This window comes from Gavialis gangeticus, unplaced genomic scaffold (assembly GCF_001723915.1).
Source record: "Gavialis gangeticus isolate Ggan-Ray unplaced genomic scaffold, GavGan_comp1, whole genome shotgun sequence".
In the NCBI taxonomy this organism is placed as follows: Eukaryota; Metazoa; Chordata; order Crocodylia; family Gavialidae; genus Gavialis; species Gavialis gangeticus.
The window spans coordinates 43140048-43155807 of NW_017729025.1; the positions used below are offsets into that span (position 1 = coordinate 43140048).

The window sequence follows — 15760 nt, forward strand, 5'->3', positions numbered from 1 at the left end:
CCCTCAGATCAAGCCCAACATACCTTTCTTCCTCTGGTACTGGGAACTGAGGCTGAAGGCTCCACCCCCGGTGGAAAGTGGTTTTCTGCATTTTTCCCTGGCCACTTCAAAGCTACTTTGTACATTTTAAGCAGCAAAGTAAAGAAATAGGTAGTAGAGTTATCATTTCTTTCCTTCTGTAACACCAGTAGTCTGAAAGAACTATTTCAAAATATAAAATGATATGCTATCTTTATGCATGGGACAGGCTTCTAATCCCTACTCTAAACACCAGAATATTTTACTCATTCAGATCCAAGAATTCCTTTCTGCCATGTTGCCTACATGTCTTTCTGTTTATGTCAGTGGGCACTGGATTAGGTCGACTCTGAATGCAGTAGTAACCTCAAAACAGAAACTGCTGATGAAACTGCAGTTTTATTCTTACACTGTCTTCCAACATGCTTGATGAAGGATGATCTTGAGCATGTCTTGTCCAAACACTCCCATTTACATGTGCCAAACCCAAAAATGCGGTGAAGCATGTGGAGGTGTCCTCCCAGTGACTTTCAAGAACTTGTTTTCAATGTGCATGACAGGTACCCTCCAAATGACTTCATTGCTACATTTCTAGTTTTGGTGCCTGCAAGTAGAATCAGGTGAGTAGGGCATCCTCAAGAGTGATGCTTCTCAAGAGGCACCAGGGACATGGTGTAGACATGGTGTAGTCCACCACCATTTGGATGTTTATCTTGCTGGGATCATTTGGTCCCTGCAGGCTTCCTGCCTTTCGCAGAGGGGGCTGGACTTAATGATCTCACAAGGTCCCTTCCAGCCCCTAATGTCTATAACATCTATTAAATCTATATCTAAAGCAAAGGTGTAGCAGGGCATCTCCATGCCCAGGGTAGTCACTGCACACAGGAAAGCATTGGCTGCTTATGGCACGACGTGACCTAGGGGTGCTGTGAACTCCCCTAGCACCCCCTACCTACTGTGCCAAATCGGGTCTAATGCACCCTCGCTATCTCGCCCGCCATGTCTTTGATGGTAATATGTTAAAGGGAGGTTGCCTTTCTAACCCTCCTTGGCATGGTGCCTTGATGTATCTTGGCCCTGTCTAGGTGCCCGGTGCACTCCAACCTCTGGGGCTGCACGTGAGTCCCCACAGTCACCCGTGCCCTCACGGGTCCCCGGACTCGTCTCCGTTGCCTGCCTGTGCCCTCATGGGCGCCTCCTAGCTTCTCCCGCGCTCTCGCCCTACCGGGGCCTGTCTTGCCTCGCGATGCCTGCAGCCCGCACCGGGGCCTGTCTCGCCTCGCGATGCCTGCAGCCCGCACCGGGTCCTTGCTCGCACTCATGCCCGCACCGGGGCCTTGCTCGCACTCACACCCGCACCGGGGCCTTGCTCGCAACTCCTGCAATTGAGGCTCAGGTGGCTACAGCCGTGCCTGGCCTCCAGACCCCTTTCTGGGTCCTGCGCCCCACTGGGGCTTCCCACAATTGAGGCTCAGGTGGCTGTAGCCGTGCCTGGCCTCCAGACCCCTCTCTTGGGTCCTACACCCCTGCACCCCGCTTCTTGCCTGCGCCCACACTGGGCTCCTTCCGATGCTGCCCACACTGGGGCCGGGGTTGGGACACCCCAAAATGCAGTGCCCTCTCTGGCACCAGGAACCTCCCCACTACTGGGGAGGTCCCATGAGGCCTCCTCCAACCCCTACAGCCTCACCCGATCCTCCGGTGTTATACAACAACAGAAAACACAAAGCCCCTGGGCTACAACATAAATTCCAAGCCAACCTGGCTATCCTTCATACATATCCCTATCAGGGTTTTCTCCACCCAGTACCATCAAGCAGATGCTCAGACCATTAGGCTTCTCTGCCCTGCCCACTCCCAGCAGAGCTCCCTCTTCCTCAACTGCTAGAGGGTAACTGACCCCCGGCCTCAGCCTGGCTATTTATATAGGCCAGGCCCTGCCCCCTTCCGGTTGGCTGACCAGACTGGTTGTCTTGGCAACCAACACCTGTGCTGCCCTGGTGCCTGGCAGCTGTTTGTCCGTAGCAGGCACCTTAGTGCCCTGCTACACTGCTGTACAGCCAATGATGGCCATCTACCCAGCCACTATCTGCAGTTATTTTTCTGGTTCCTCCTGGCCCCCAAAGGAAGCATTTGGTGCTGCTGTCCGGGTTGCCCCCTCACCCCACTACCTCCCCCAGTTACAGCACTAACCCAAAGACACAACAAGAAGAGTAATTTAAAGTGGTTCCTGGTACCATGTATAGTATTTCCTTTTGCTGCTGACATGAATTCAATCCTGAAAGTCCAGCTCAGATGAATTTCTTCACTTCTCACTTGTCCTTTTTTAAAAAACTTTTGGAGGAAAGTCTCACTTCTCTAAGGCAGTCAATCTTTATTAATAACTTAGCCATGTTTAGTGAGAATGTGACAGCTTCATGAAATCATCTTTCCAACACTGAGTCTCTTAAAGGAGATTGCCACCTGGGCAGAGGTAGCAGAAACACCTCTGCCCCCTCTTCATCTCACAAATCGCTATCACCATAGACTTTGACCAGGACATGGGAAGGGAAAGATCGGAGTGGCTGGAACATTCATTGTTCTATTTGGGGCTTTAGAAAAGGTGCTGTAAATTATCCTAGCATTTTGGGTAGGACCTAACATATCCTAGCATATGGTGAGACTGTCTGCCAAATCTAAATCTCAATCTAGAGTTCAACCTGAACATTTCTGATTTTTCTCTCTCTTCCCCATTAATCAAAACATTTATAAGTGAAGGTTAAATTTAAAACATTTATGTTTTGTCAAAATGTGTTCCTTTCATACTCATCCCCTTTGTTATTTTTTATATTTATAGAAGTTATGTGAAATCATGGCTGTTGCATTTTTATCCTGGTTTCCTATGCTAAGGCTAGCACCTCTGTCCTGTGAAAGGCTCATTAAGCAAAATGGATGCTGTTTATTCAGTTTGACACCCCCAGATGGCTCTGTCCATCAACCATGCTAGGGCTTGCAACTTTTGTTTGTAGACATTAATGATCATTCAGGCAGTTGTAGCTAAGAAATTGTGAGGTCAAGGATGCCATGTGATTGCATTAAATGGTTGTGCATTAAAATTGGAGGGTGTAGTTGCTAGCTGGACTTATAGGAGAAGTCATGATCTAGACCTCGGTGTCTTGACAGTTTTATCACAAAGTGGTTACAGTAATTTTAATCATGTGGGTGAGGGTGTGTGCCTCTTCCCTTCTCCACCTGGTTCCACTATCTTCTGCATCCTAGAGCCTCTCCACCACAGTTTAGTTTTCTAGTTTCTGGTTTTTAGAGAGATAAATTTGGGTGACTGTGAAGCACTCCCATCTCAAGCTCTGACTCTTGAATGCAAGAAGCATCCCTGTGTACCCTGACACATGCACAGGAACAGGGAAGTAGGCTTACATCGTCAAGAACCTCCAAGAGGAATATGGTCAAAGTGATCTCAGCTAATGTGGGGAAGAGCAGAGTGATAGTAAGACACATCTCTCCAGGGGGCTGGAAACAACCATAGCCTGGCTTTGTTGAGGGAAGACTGGGGAAGAGGCTCAAATAGGGCTCCACAAGGTCTCAGCTATTATAAGAGATGTGGGAGAGGGCCTCAGATATTCCCAGATCCTGGCACACATGTACAGAAGAGGAGAGCCTAAGGCTGATGGGTATTGGCACTTAATATTTCTCACTTATCTTGTCAGCCATTCCAATGTCATCCATACCCATACTCTCACCCTGTTCCCCACTGACTAGACCTCAGCCCTGCCATAAATTTCCTTTTTGAAAATAGTTTGACTACCATTTTAGCTAAGAGCTGGATTCAGACAACTGGATGAGCATTAGCTTAGTCCAAGGACTACTGAATGTTCCCAGAAGACACACCATGCATGTGAAAAATAGCAGGCGAAAACCCCTTTTTTCTACTTTGTACTGACTACACATAGGTTGTCTGGTTCATGATGTAGGCTTATGTCTGTTTTGAATGCTGGCCCTTTTTGCATTCTGGTTCTTGTTTTCCTGCCACAAAGGTTTGCTAGTTTGGTGTCCAGGCCTACCATGGGTAAAATGAGAGCCAAAAAAACTCAGAAAGCAAAATCAGAATGACAGCCTTAAGAAAAGCTCTTTGTTGGGGAGTCATCGCTTGGGAACACCTTACTCAGATGGCTCCAAATTTGGATGCTAACCTTGTCCTATCTTCCTACAGAAGTGTGAATGAGTAAGTGGGTTAGAGAGCACTTACATAAAAGAAGCCATTCTCTATCTTTGTTACAGCAAAGTGGGCATTTGACTGTAATGCTACAACTAAAGTTCAACAGGTGTACAAATGGGCATTTTGGTTGCCATCTGGTTTTCTGATACAAAGAATGAAGCATCTGTAATTCATCTGTGGTTAGTCTTTGACTGTAATTACAAAAAGAGAGCTTATGAAATGAGTGTGATGCAGGGACAAGGTGGCAGAACCACTAAAGGGTAAATGAAGAGATAACTATAAAGAAATGTAGAGGGATCAAGTTTAAGTGAAGGTTGGGGTAAGGGGATTTTCTACTAGAATGAGCAATCTCATTCCATGTTCCATGGAGTTAGCATATGTGGGCTGTGGTCTGTGCGTCATCAAAGAGAAACTATTACATAGATATGTCTCCAATTCAACGTGTGTTCACCACAAGGAAGACTTTTCTCAAGAAGGAGATAAAGGCAAAGAAACAAAGGAAACGGCATTTTATGGAAATGTAGCCATTCTGTTGTCTCACTCAAATCAAGATTAATAGTTCCTTGCTATTAGGGCCAGTAAATTCATGCATACATTTGAAAAACTTATAAGAAAACCTTGTCCAGCTATGCCTCTGAGGACATTATATTTTAAAAAGAAAGATGGAGCGCACCACTAATTAAAACCAGGAATCTAGATTTAGTGGGAATGGCAAAGGGGCTCTTTTCCAATGTGATTTGCTAGTTAGACTTCATGGATAATAGGGAACTGTTACATTTAGGTAACATGGTGTTACTTGAAGCAGAAAAGCTCAAGCTGAATTTGTATCTTTTCTTTTACAATCACTTTTCTGTTGGCCTTCATCTGTTGTCATTCCTTGCTTCTGGACCTGCCTCCCGATTCTTCGTGCCAAACACCATCTTCACTTTCCAATCTCTTAGTTGAACTTAGTGCTCCCTCAAATTTCCCTGTGCTGATTCACTTGGCTAGGAGTCTAGGCTATAATCATTGTCTTAAGTATTGTATTTGTTTCTGTGGGTTAGGGACCTTTCTTTACTCTTACATGTAAAGTGACTTATGCAGCAAAGATGTGAGTTTAATACAGCTTTTAATGAAGAAACGATAAAGGACAGATTCAAAGGGCCCAAGTGGCATTCTCCTCCTCAGATGTTCTTTATGCCCTTTTTTAAATAGGTCATTCCACTTTATTCTTGATTGGTATCTATTGACAGCTACAAGGAGTACATGCTCTTGTTGAAGACATAGGGGTTATTACTGGAGGCAGTTTCCTGTTCACTGAAGAACTCATTTCTAGTCCCTGATGATGTATTGGTGCTATGCTTGTGCTCTCAGTGGGAGAAGCCCATTAGAAGGATATCATTCTGGAGCTGAACAAACCTCTGAGTGAATGACCTTCACCACAGTATATGCAAGTCAGCCAATGACCTTCATTTGCAGCAAGTGTTTTAGGTATTGGCCCAGATCATATAATTATAGAAGACCCAGTTCTTCCCTCACATATATTCTGTACTTTACTGCAGTTGCCTGGTTCATCTAATGGAAGACTTTGTCTATAATGTTTGTTCTTAACTGAATCTCCACAGATTGGTATGTTTCTTAACCCAGTGACCAGTCCTTTCTGCATGAATGAATGAAAATAGACTCATAGCTTTCCTCTAGTAGGGTGGCTAATTCTAGTTTTTTATTATATTCTCTTACCCAGGAGCTTGTAAGCACCCTATGTTAAAGTGTTAAGTTCTGCTAAATATATCTATATATTGGTTGGGCTGTTTTCAATCGCTCTGTTATCCATAGTTAGAATAGTCAAAAACTATCCTAACTGTAGGGTACTGCTGTGGAAGCACAGATTCTGGAGCTGTTTCAGACTTGTGTGGCTGAGGGTACAGTTTAGCCCTCATGCTTCTATTCTCATTTCTGAATCAGAAATATTTCCGAAACAACAGAAGTGTGTAGACAGACAGGAGCTCAGCAACATTTCCCAGTTGGGGGGTGGCAGGGGAGAGGGGGAGGAGGGTGCAGAGGCAGATGTGCATTTGTACATGGCTACTGCCACTTCTCCCCTCTGCTCAGCTGTGGCATGGTATGGCGAGGCAAAAGCCACCTTCTGCAAGAGCCTGTGCTGCCTGACTGCAGAAATTTAAAATATGCAGTAATGATCCAGGGCAACATCTGGAGAGATGGACTAGAAAACTACACACTTCTAGGGCTCAATCCCCAGCCCATGGGCCAGATCCAACCTGTGGATTCATGGCATCTATTCTGCAGGGTTCTCTCCCCCTCACCCTCCCTTTGGTCCTAAAATTTGGCCTTGGGGGAGCAGTGGCAGTGTTAATTGCCACTCCCCTGCTCCCAAATATCTGGACCTATGAGGAGCCTGGTGGACCGGATAGCATGGCCCTGCATGGTACATTGGATATGCAGGGCTGAAACTGATTTGGGCATGCAGGGCTGGGGCTACATGGCCCCGATCTGGCCTAAGGACTGGCCCTGTGCCACTCATCTGGCCCACAGTTGGAGCATGTTGTTCTAGGGTATTGTGAAGAAGCTGATAGGGGCCTTTCTAATCATTGCTGGAGAAAAGTGTATGTTATCTATGGTGTCTCTATTACAATCATTCTTGAAGTATCTGTGTTCTAAACGCACTGTAATCTAGAGCCAGAGAACATCTATCATTATCTAGAGAGGACGTGATGGATTCTGTTTGTTTGTTGCAATTTGAAAGCAAAAGAATCAGCACAAAATTGCCCTTTCATTTGACAACAAACACAAAATGAAGGTTCCAGTAATGCTTTCCATATTAGTTTTCCTGAAGGGGCCAGATTGCCCACCTCAGTTGAAAAGGGATTTCTTTTATCAGCCAGGGAAATACTGTTGTTTTGGAAGTTATGTAAAGCCCAAGTAGAGTCTGGGTAATGATTCTGTCTTATGAACAATGGGTTTTATTCAACAAATTCAGCTTTAACCACTGTTAACCAGTTTAATCTTTTTTTGAAACATCTGCAAAGGACACATTTCACTATAAATCCTACATTTCCAAATTCAAGATCTTAACATAATGTTTCTTACTGGCAGTTTTCAGCCTTGTGTGTGCTAAGCTGCTTGTCAAGTGTTTAGCTTTGTTGATAAGACACAGGGGAAAGAGCAGTGTTGGAAAAGTTGGAAGGTCAGTGAAAGCTGCACTTACAGCAGTGCAACAGCAAAACATCAGAAAAACAAGCAAAAGATACCTTGAACTTTCTCCTACTGTACCCATATTTTGAATGGTCAATGGGTGATTCACATATATAAAATGATAAGTGGCCACAAAATGAGTCCCTCTGAAAGAAACACCTCAGGTATATGCATCTTATTTATGATGAACTGATCCAAAGCTCAAGTCTGAATATTTCCAAACCTTGATGCATCTGAAATCCAGATCTGAATGGGAATTTTTATGATGATGACCTTATTTACTTACCATTCTTCAAAGCAGCACGGTTTCTATCTACCACAAACCTACACTTAAAATGAACAGCATTTTCCTCTTTGCTCTGTCACATTTTACTCAAACTTGTCTGTCACAAATTAAGTGAATCTTCAATAGGGATCCAAATGAGTCTACAAGAATGCCATCTTTTGTTAACTAAAATGAGCTTAGCAAACTATTCGACAAACCATTAAAATAATCTTGATGAATAGTTCATATAAATTAAGTAACAGCATTTATTTTACCTAGCTAATACATAAAGAACACAAAATACATTTGTGAGGATGCAGCCTGTTACAATTACATTTCTATACCTTAGTAAAATATATTTTTGGTTGTGTGCATATACAGAAAGACTGTGAAAAATAACATGTATGTAATGACAAAAATGTAATAAACTACTTTTCAGTTCATTTTACCTTTCCAGTGTTTCTCTTGTGTAGCTTTTACAATCTTTGCGATTTGGACTATAAGATTACTTCAGAGCTATGCCCTTTTTTGTGCAGAAAAAAGTGAAAAACAACCATCAGCTGACTTATAATTGCCCCATGGCAACATCACAGTTATAGAAACACTATAGCCTTTTTGGACAATCCATATGAAAATATTTTAATTAGTTCTCCACTCCTCCATAATACACTAGAAGTGTTTCATGTGGTAATTCTATAAGAGTAGAAAACCAAGTCCACCAGATGAGTATGCTGTTTTTAGCCTTCTGAAATACCCACTTGCCCTTCTGCTTCATGCCCTATACAACTGTTACGTAGTACGACAGTCTTTCTCCATGCCTTTTTGTCTCATTGTTTAGCAATATTATATGGTGTTATCAGCATCACAGTAAGGGAGAGTCAACACGAGCTTTAAAGCAGCAGATAATACTACTATAGCAGTTAGATCCCTGCAGCTTTCTTGGCTGTGCTAAGCTTACCTAAGGAGCCATTGAGTCCAGCGTTGCAGTTTCTACTGTGATGCCTCAGGTCAATGAACAGTAGCTGGTTTTGAGGAAGGAGACGGGTAAAGCAAAAAGAACCTAAAAACAGGAAACTACAACGCAATATACAGTGAAAAATGCACCAGTGAGAAAGCAGATTAACAGACTGGGTGTAAAACGTTCGTATTTTTGTATTTCCAACTATTTAGTTGGTCTAATAAAAGATATCATATTTACGCAATGAACCCTGTCTACCAGACTTGGTGAATACTTTTTGCCCTGCTTTTCAGATAACAATTCATTTTATGTCTAATCCTGTTAATCTTAATTTGACTAGAAGGAGGTGGGCAAACGTTTGCCCTTTTGATGCTGCTATCACAACTTTACAGGAGCTTAAGCAACAGCAGCATTTAATTAAACAAGTATTTTGTAGTCCCCACACTCCTCAGGATGCAGAGGTTAACATAGGAAATAACAAGTTTTGTAGAGCTGAAGGCCACAGATATAGCACTTCATCTTTTATTTACATATGTCAAAATCAGAGTGCTTGCTTGTTTTCACCAGCTTTTATTCCTGCCTTTCCCAGTAAATTGCACATTGAATCTAATGAGAATTTGCTTCAGTAGAAGCTTAAGGATAGCTATGACCTAACACGAATACAGTAATTTCAAAATCTGTAAATAAGGATTGAAAGTTTGTATTTATATTCCCACACTGGCAGAGTCAAGTTTTTTAGTGGGAGTACTGCCTGAGTAAGGGCAAAAGGACTGGACCCACAGCATGAGAGTAGGAATATATATATATATATAATATATATAATTTTCATACAATAATCAAGTTTAGATCTGTTCCCAAAAAATTAATGGAAGAGGTTCAGGTCTGAATCTTTTAACAAATTATCCTAGACTCTATGAGACTAGGCATGGCTAATAAATTTGGAAGATTGTTCTTTGGTAGTTGGACAAATTATTTTTACACGCAGTGATTTTCATAATTACTGGGCTTGGTTGGGAATGATTCATTTCTGCTTTTGGGGGATATTGCTACACCGTAAGAAATGTAAAAAAAAAAAAATCTGGCCTGTTTGTCAGCCTAGGAGAACTGAAGTGGAATTGCTTATTTCAAAACTCTAAAATAAGATAAACAGAAAATGTGGGTTCTGTTGAATCAAAAGACAATACCAGACAGCTTTTTCTGTTTAAACATCTGATTTAAATACTTGGGTATTTTTTTATGCAGAGAAGACAAGGCAAAAAAGTTTCATCCATAGCGTTTACAGTTACTAGGCGATTACATTAAATCTGAAAACACTGACCAATTTTAGGGTGGAGAATGCATGCAGGCGGGGGTGCAGTTCTTAACCCGCAATATGGTATTTGGCAGGTTTTTCTGCAGCTGTGGCGGAGAACAGATTAGATTCTATTTTGGAAGAAGTCTTGGTCCAATTTGCATCCTTCTCATTGACAGAAATGTGACCTAGGCCCAGGCATACTATTTACCTTCATTTGCCTGTTTGATTTAGTGCCTAATAAGAATAAAGACTGTGGAGGTAGATCTGTATCCATTTTGCAGTGAGAAAGTAGTAGTTACTATCATATCCATGCATTTGCTCACCTTCAAAGAGCTAGTAATGGGCAAAGTGACTTGATGACCGTATGGAACAAATTCATCCATGGTAAATGCAGACATAGTTCTTAATGGCTTGAGTGTTGAATTTATCTAGTGTCTCAAACTATTTGCCACCCATCTTGGAGTTGCTGTCATCATTGGACTGGGCTTTAGCACTAAGAAAGAAAAACTGAAAAAAGCCCTTACTGTGTGGAAAAAAACACCATTATAGAAAACACCTAGAGAACAAATTTTAAGTCTAAAATGTGTCATTATTTTCTACCTTTTAATTTATAAAGGGGCCCTCTCAGATGTTCCTGGCTGCATGTACAAAGACTTAGACAAACGTAATTTACCAGCAGACACCAAGCCTAAGATTTCCAACCCAAATCAAGATCTCTAAGAAACTTCAGTTTTCATACAGAAGCACTAAGTTATAGGAGACTGCACGGTGAACTCTACTGAGCATGGACCAGAGCCCAGCAAATTGGCTCTGCCACTGACTCACTTTGGATGCTTGAGCAAGTGATGTAAATCCTTACTGGTCTGCAAATAAAAAGTTTTTTGCAAATGGGTTTACTCATTTCAATAGGGTGTGTGAAGGCTAATTATATTTTGTGATTTCAAAGCACAATATAGGTATTAATAAAGGTTCACTGGTGTTATTAAAGAATAAGGAAGAAACAAACAGGAAATGTTAGTCAGGAAATTACATCATTTAGACATTCCAATTTTTTATGAGGAGCAAAGCTAGTTGGTAAAATACAATTAGTGATCTATCTTACAGGACTAAATATACAGAACCTGGTTTTCTACCTCTAGCTCTGTTTTTGGCTACCTACGTGATCATGGGCAAGTCCCCGTGCCTCATCTTCTCTATATGCCAAAGGCAAACCTATTTTTGTAAAGTGTTTTGAGAAGAAATAGATGGAGTATTGTGTCCAGTTTTGCCCCCGTTCCCCCACTACAGACAGGATGTACACAAATTAGACAGAGTCTGGCAGAGAGCAATGAAAATGGTGAGGAGGCTGGAGGACATGACTTATGAGGAGAGGCTGAGGTAACTGGTCCTATGTAGTCTGGAGAAGAGAAGATGGAGAAGGGATGTAATAGCAGCCCTCAACTATTTGAAGGGTGGTTCCAAAGAGGATGGAGCTAGACTGTTTTCAGTGGCAGCAGATAACAGAACAAGAAGCAATGGGAGTTTAAGTTAGATATTAGGAAAAACTTTCTCACTAGGAGGGTAGTAAAACACTAGAATATGTTACTCAGAGAGGTTGTGGAACAGGTTATCTAGAGAGACTGCTAGACAAAGCCCTGGCTGGATGGTCCTGCTTTGAGCAGGAGGCTGGACTAGATGTGACCTCCTGAGGTACCTTCCAGCCCTGATTTTCTATGATTCTATGAAAGCTCTATATAGGCTTATAGGCAGACAAGGTTCTTTGGGTGAATCTGGTATCTTTTATTAGACCAACTTAAATAGATGGAAAACAATTTTTAAGCAAGCTTTCAGGTTCAAAAACCCTTCGTCAGGCTGAGGAAGTTTCAGCAGTTGGTGTGTGCTCTTCCTGGATGGAATGAAAAGTAAAGAACCCAGAGGCTGGGCTGATCTGCATACAAATAGTCAGTCAGTGAAGATGTAGACTGAGGAGTGAATGGGTGAGAGACAGGTTGGGTGATGGGGGAGAGAAGGGGAATGAATAGTGGAGAGGTACCTGGGGAGTCAGCTGTCAGGCAGGTTATAATGTGTCATAAATCCAATGTCTATATTTAGTCCATGATTTTTAGTATCCAGGAGGCTGATGAAGTGGAGTTCATGGGCTCATCTCTGGGAAGTGTTTTGTAAGTTTCCTTTTGAGGATCAGGACTGAGAGATTGGAGAGAGAGAGTGCTTTTCTTGTGAGAAATGTGCCCCCACAGGTCATTGTGTATTCCTGTCTTTGATAGATTTCCGGTGTGCATTCATTCTGGTGTGCAGTTGTTGTTTGGTTTCTCCTACGTATTTTCTATCAGGGCATTTGGTGTATTGGCTGAGATATACTACATTTCTGGATGTGCACCTGTAAGATCCAGGAATGCTGATGGCTCTGTTGTGGGGTGTAGTAATTATGGGGGTGGTGGAGATGTGTTGGCAGGTTTTGCATTTCTTGTCTTGGCATGGTCTGGATCCATTTGGTGTGTTTTGGGCCTGAGGAAATTTGCTTCTGGTGATGAGGTTAGCGACGTTCGGTGCTTGTTTGAAAGCTAGGATGGGTGGCTCTGGGAAGATCTCTTTAAGAATAAGGTCTCAAGTATTTATATTTAGTTATGTACTATTTATATTTAGTTATTTATGTACCTTCTATATACTGTACACAATCGCAAATCATGACAAATACTTTTTGTAATAAAATTAAAATATATTATAGTAGGTGTTTGATTTCTAGTGTATGCTTTGGTTTTTATCTGGTTCTAAGATGGCAAGCCCCAACTCCCAAAAGGAATATTTGGGGGGAGGGGGCAGCAAGGGGAGATGCTTCCGATGCCATGGTTAGGGGGTAGGGGGCAGGACTTCTGGTCCTAATGTGGCGACCAGGGTGTGGGGCAACTGTCAAGGGAGGTTGGGGCTACCTATGCAGCCCCTGACAGCTCACCAAAACTTGTTAAGCAGCCTTCTGCCCAAAATAATTGCCTGCCCCTGACCTATGACTAGTCCTGACTCAGTGCCCCTGACTCCAAACTTGCTGATCCCTGCCCCCAGACCCTAATGTGTGGGGCAGGGTGCCTCCCAAGCAGCCTGTTGCAGGCTGGAATTCTAACAGCCTGCAAGGGAAAAACCATTGTTTCCCACATTTTTCTCTTTAAAAAGAGAATCCATGTTTAAAGTTTATTGATCCATTTTTAAAGTTCGTTTGTGATCCTTTCATATATTCTTGCCACCCATGGGTTGAGGAAGGCTGCTCTAAGCTACTCCCCAGCTGGCCTGGATTAGGCTCACTGACCCCTTTCCCCATTTGCACTCACTACCACCCCCTTCTGCTTACTTATGGCTGCCCATGGGTCAGGAGCAGGAAGGGAAGTCTACTTAGCTGTGCTGCTGCTTTGTGGGTGGATTCAGGCTGAGCCTACTCAGCTGTCCTGCTAACAGCTGCTGGGCAGGCAGGTTAACCTTGCCTTGGCTGCTCCCCTGGGACAGACAGCCTGGCAGCTCCAAGAAGGGAGGGGGAGAAACGTGGGGGAGGAATGAGGCTGTAGTTGGTTTCTTATTCCCAGTTCTTTATTCCCAATTTCCAGTTCCTTATTCCCAGTTCCTTTTTCAAAGCTACTACTTAGACAGTTACAGGTTGTTAGTAATGAATTACATAAGCTGAAGAGTGAGGATTTCATCAACAACATATATTTGCTAATTAAAATGTAAAATAATATAATGTATCAAGGGCTGGGATTATGAGTGGAAATCCTTCTGGGTCTCCCCAACACACGTCTGCCATCCAGGGACTCCCCCAAAAAAGCCTGGGCAGAGTCCTGCTCAACCCAAAGCTTGGTTTCTGCATCCCCTTAAATAAGTGTTTCTTCATCCCCTGCCCAGTCACGATCACATGCTGTTGCTCAGTCCCCATCCTCACAACTGCCCCATTCCCCACCTGATCCTTATGTGCACTACTTGCTGATCCTCATGCAAGATGCTGCTCCATCCACCACCTGATCCCTGACCTGTACTACAGTCTGATCCTATGCCTAGCTGGAGACAAGTGCTGGTACTCAGATCCAAGATGAGGCATGTTTTTCCCCATGTTGAACAAGGGTAAAAAACTCATCTTGGATTCAAGTAAATACAGTAATAAAAAGTTAATTTTGGAAAAATCAGTGTGTTTCCATGGGAAAAAATGAAGGAAAGAACATTTATATAATGTGGTATTTCCTGTCAGAAAGCAATTTAAATAAATGTGCTTTATTTTACCTTAATAAATAACAAATAAATAAAACACAAAGTAGAACAAAATAATTCCAAATGAATAACTTCACACATTCATAGTGAAAAGACATGACAGGTGACTGCTTATCCAAAAATCTTCATATCGGCTTATATTTCTGTCTGAGAAGACTTGCATATTTAACAAGAAAAAATAAAGAAAAATATGTATAATTTTTAACATAGTTTAAACCTGAATCAAGAAGTCAGTTACTGCTATGTCCCATCATTTAAGTAGGTTCCATGCTCAAAGTGATATATATTCAAAAAAATCCTGTGCATCCCTGATTATGTTCTGCATGTTTGACTAAGGTTATGTTCCTTAGTGAAAACTTTGTATATTCCTTATCTGCATTCTCTTATCTGCATTGGTATGCAGAGGGTAGGAAGGGCTACTGGCGCCTGTTTTCACTGTGTGTAGTCTTGGGTTATATGGTTTGATGTCAAAGTGCACAACTGTAAAAGGCAGGTGTGAGAGTGTAAAGTGAGGGCCAAGTTAAAAGGAAATTGGGATTTAGTGTCTACCAGCCTGACCCAAAGCTTGGCCATTTTGCATGCCAGATTGCCTACTGACAGGCCCCAGGGCCTGAATAAGGAGCTGGGCTTTAGGGTTGCCAACCCTCCCGGACTGGCCAGGGGTCTACTGAAATCAGCATTGATCCGGGTGACTAGTGAAATCAATCTGGGGGACTGATCCTGTGAACAGGTTGAACACTCAAATTAATGACATTATGTCATGTTGGGAAAAAAACCTGGAATAGCTTCAGTTGGAGTTGGCAATCCTGGTAAGGACCAGCTCTGAAAAAGGAACCAGAAACTGGGAGCAAGAAACGGGGAGTAAGAAGGCAACTTCAGCCTCCTGTAGGAGAAGGGGTTGGGGGAGCAGGGGGAGCCTCTTAGTCCCCTGCCGGCCTGAGGTGCGAGGGCTCCAACCTGGAGCTGGCACGAACACTCATGCACGTCTCTCCACCAGGTGTAGCAAGGCCCTCGCCATTAGGTTGCTTTGGCTATAAGGGACGACCCTTCCCTGCCCTCTAGGCAAGGGGCAACCCGCGCGGGTGGTGGGCAGGGTACCCTGCACGTAGTGACCAGGCTTGGTTTGGCTCCAGGATGGTCCAGAAACGATGGGTGAGGCCAGGGTTTCCTAGCGATCCGCCTCTAGGACCAACTAGCTGAATCCAGGGTTCGGAGGCCAGACGGTGTCACAAAGCCAGCCAGATCAGGGCTCTCGCGGCCGGACAAAACCACGGCCACAGCAGCAGAAACCCGCGGCCCCACCCCTGCCCCGTGCGCGCGCAGCCCCCCGGGCGTCCAGCACCCAACATGGCTCCTCTGCTGCTTCGCTCTCCCGACCCAGCCCGGGCCCAACGCGGCTGCCTCGGAATGTTCCGTGCCCTTACACAAGATGGCAGCTCCTGACTTCACCCTCCCTGCTTCGCCTTCCCATGAGGCACGTGACTAGCTCGCTCGCGCTCTCTCTCTGTCTCTCTCACCTCCCCGCCCTCAGGAGGGACGGCGGTGATTGGCCGCCAAGCGCCTCCCCGGTCAGGT

The 15760-nt window shown here is 43.6% G+C and overlaps 1 protein-coding gene across 2 annotated transcripts in view; it reads right to left on the reverse strand.

Annotated features, from left to right (window-relative positions):
- Nucleotides 1–8729, reverse strand: part of GPR65 (G protein-coupled receptor 65) — a 16040-nt gene extending 7311 nt beyond the window's left edge. The window contains exons 1-2 of one of the 2 annotated variants that reach the window (XR_002097642.1): nt 8647–8729; nt 6156–6375 (exon numbers count right to left, since the gene is read on the reverse strand). The gene's annotated coding sequence lies outside the window, so the exon portion shown is untranslated. Of the gene's footprint in view, nt 1–6155; nt 6376–8646 lie in introns of those variants that run through there. The other variant, XM_019518691.1, reaches the window with a different exon arrangement.
- Nucleotides 8730–15760: the final 7031 nt, after the last annotated feature.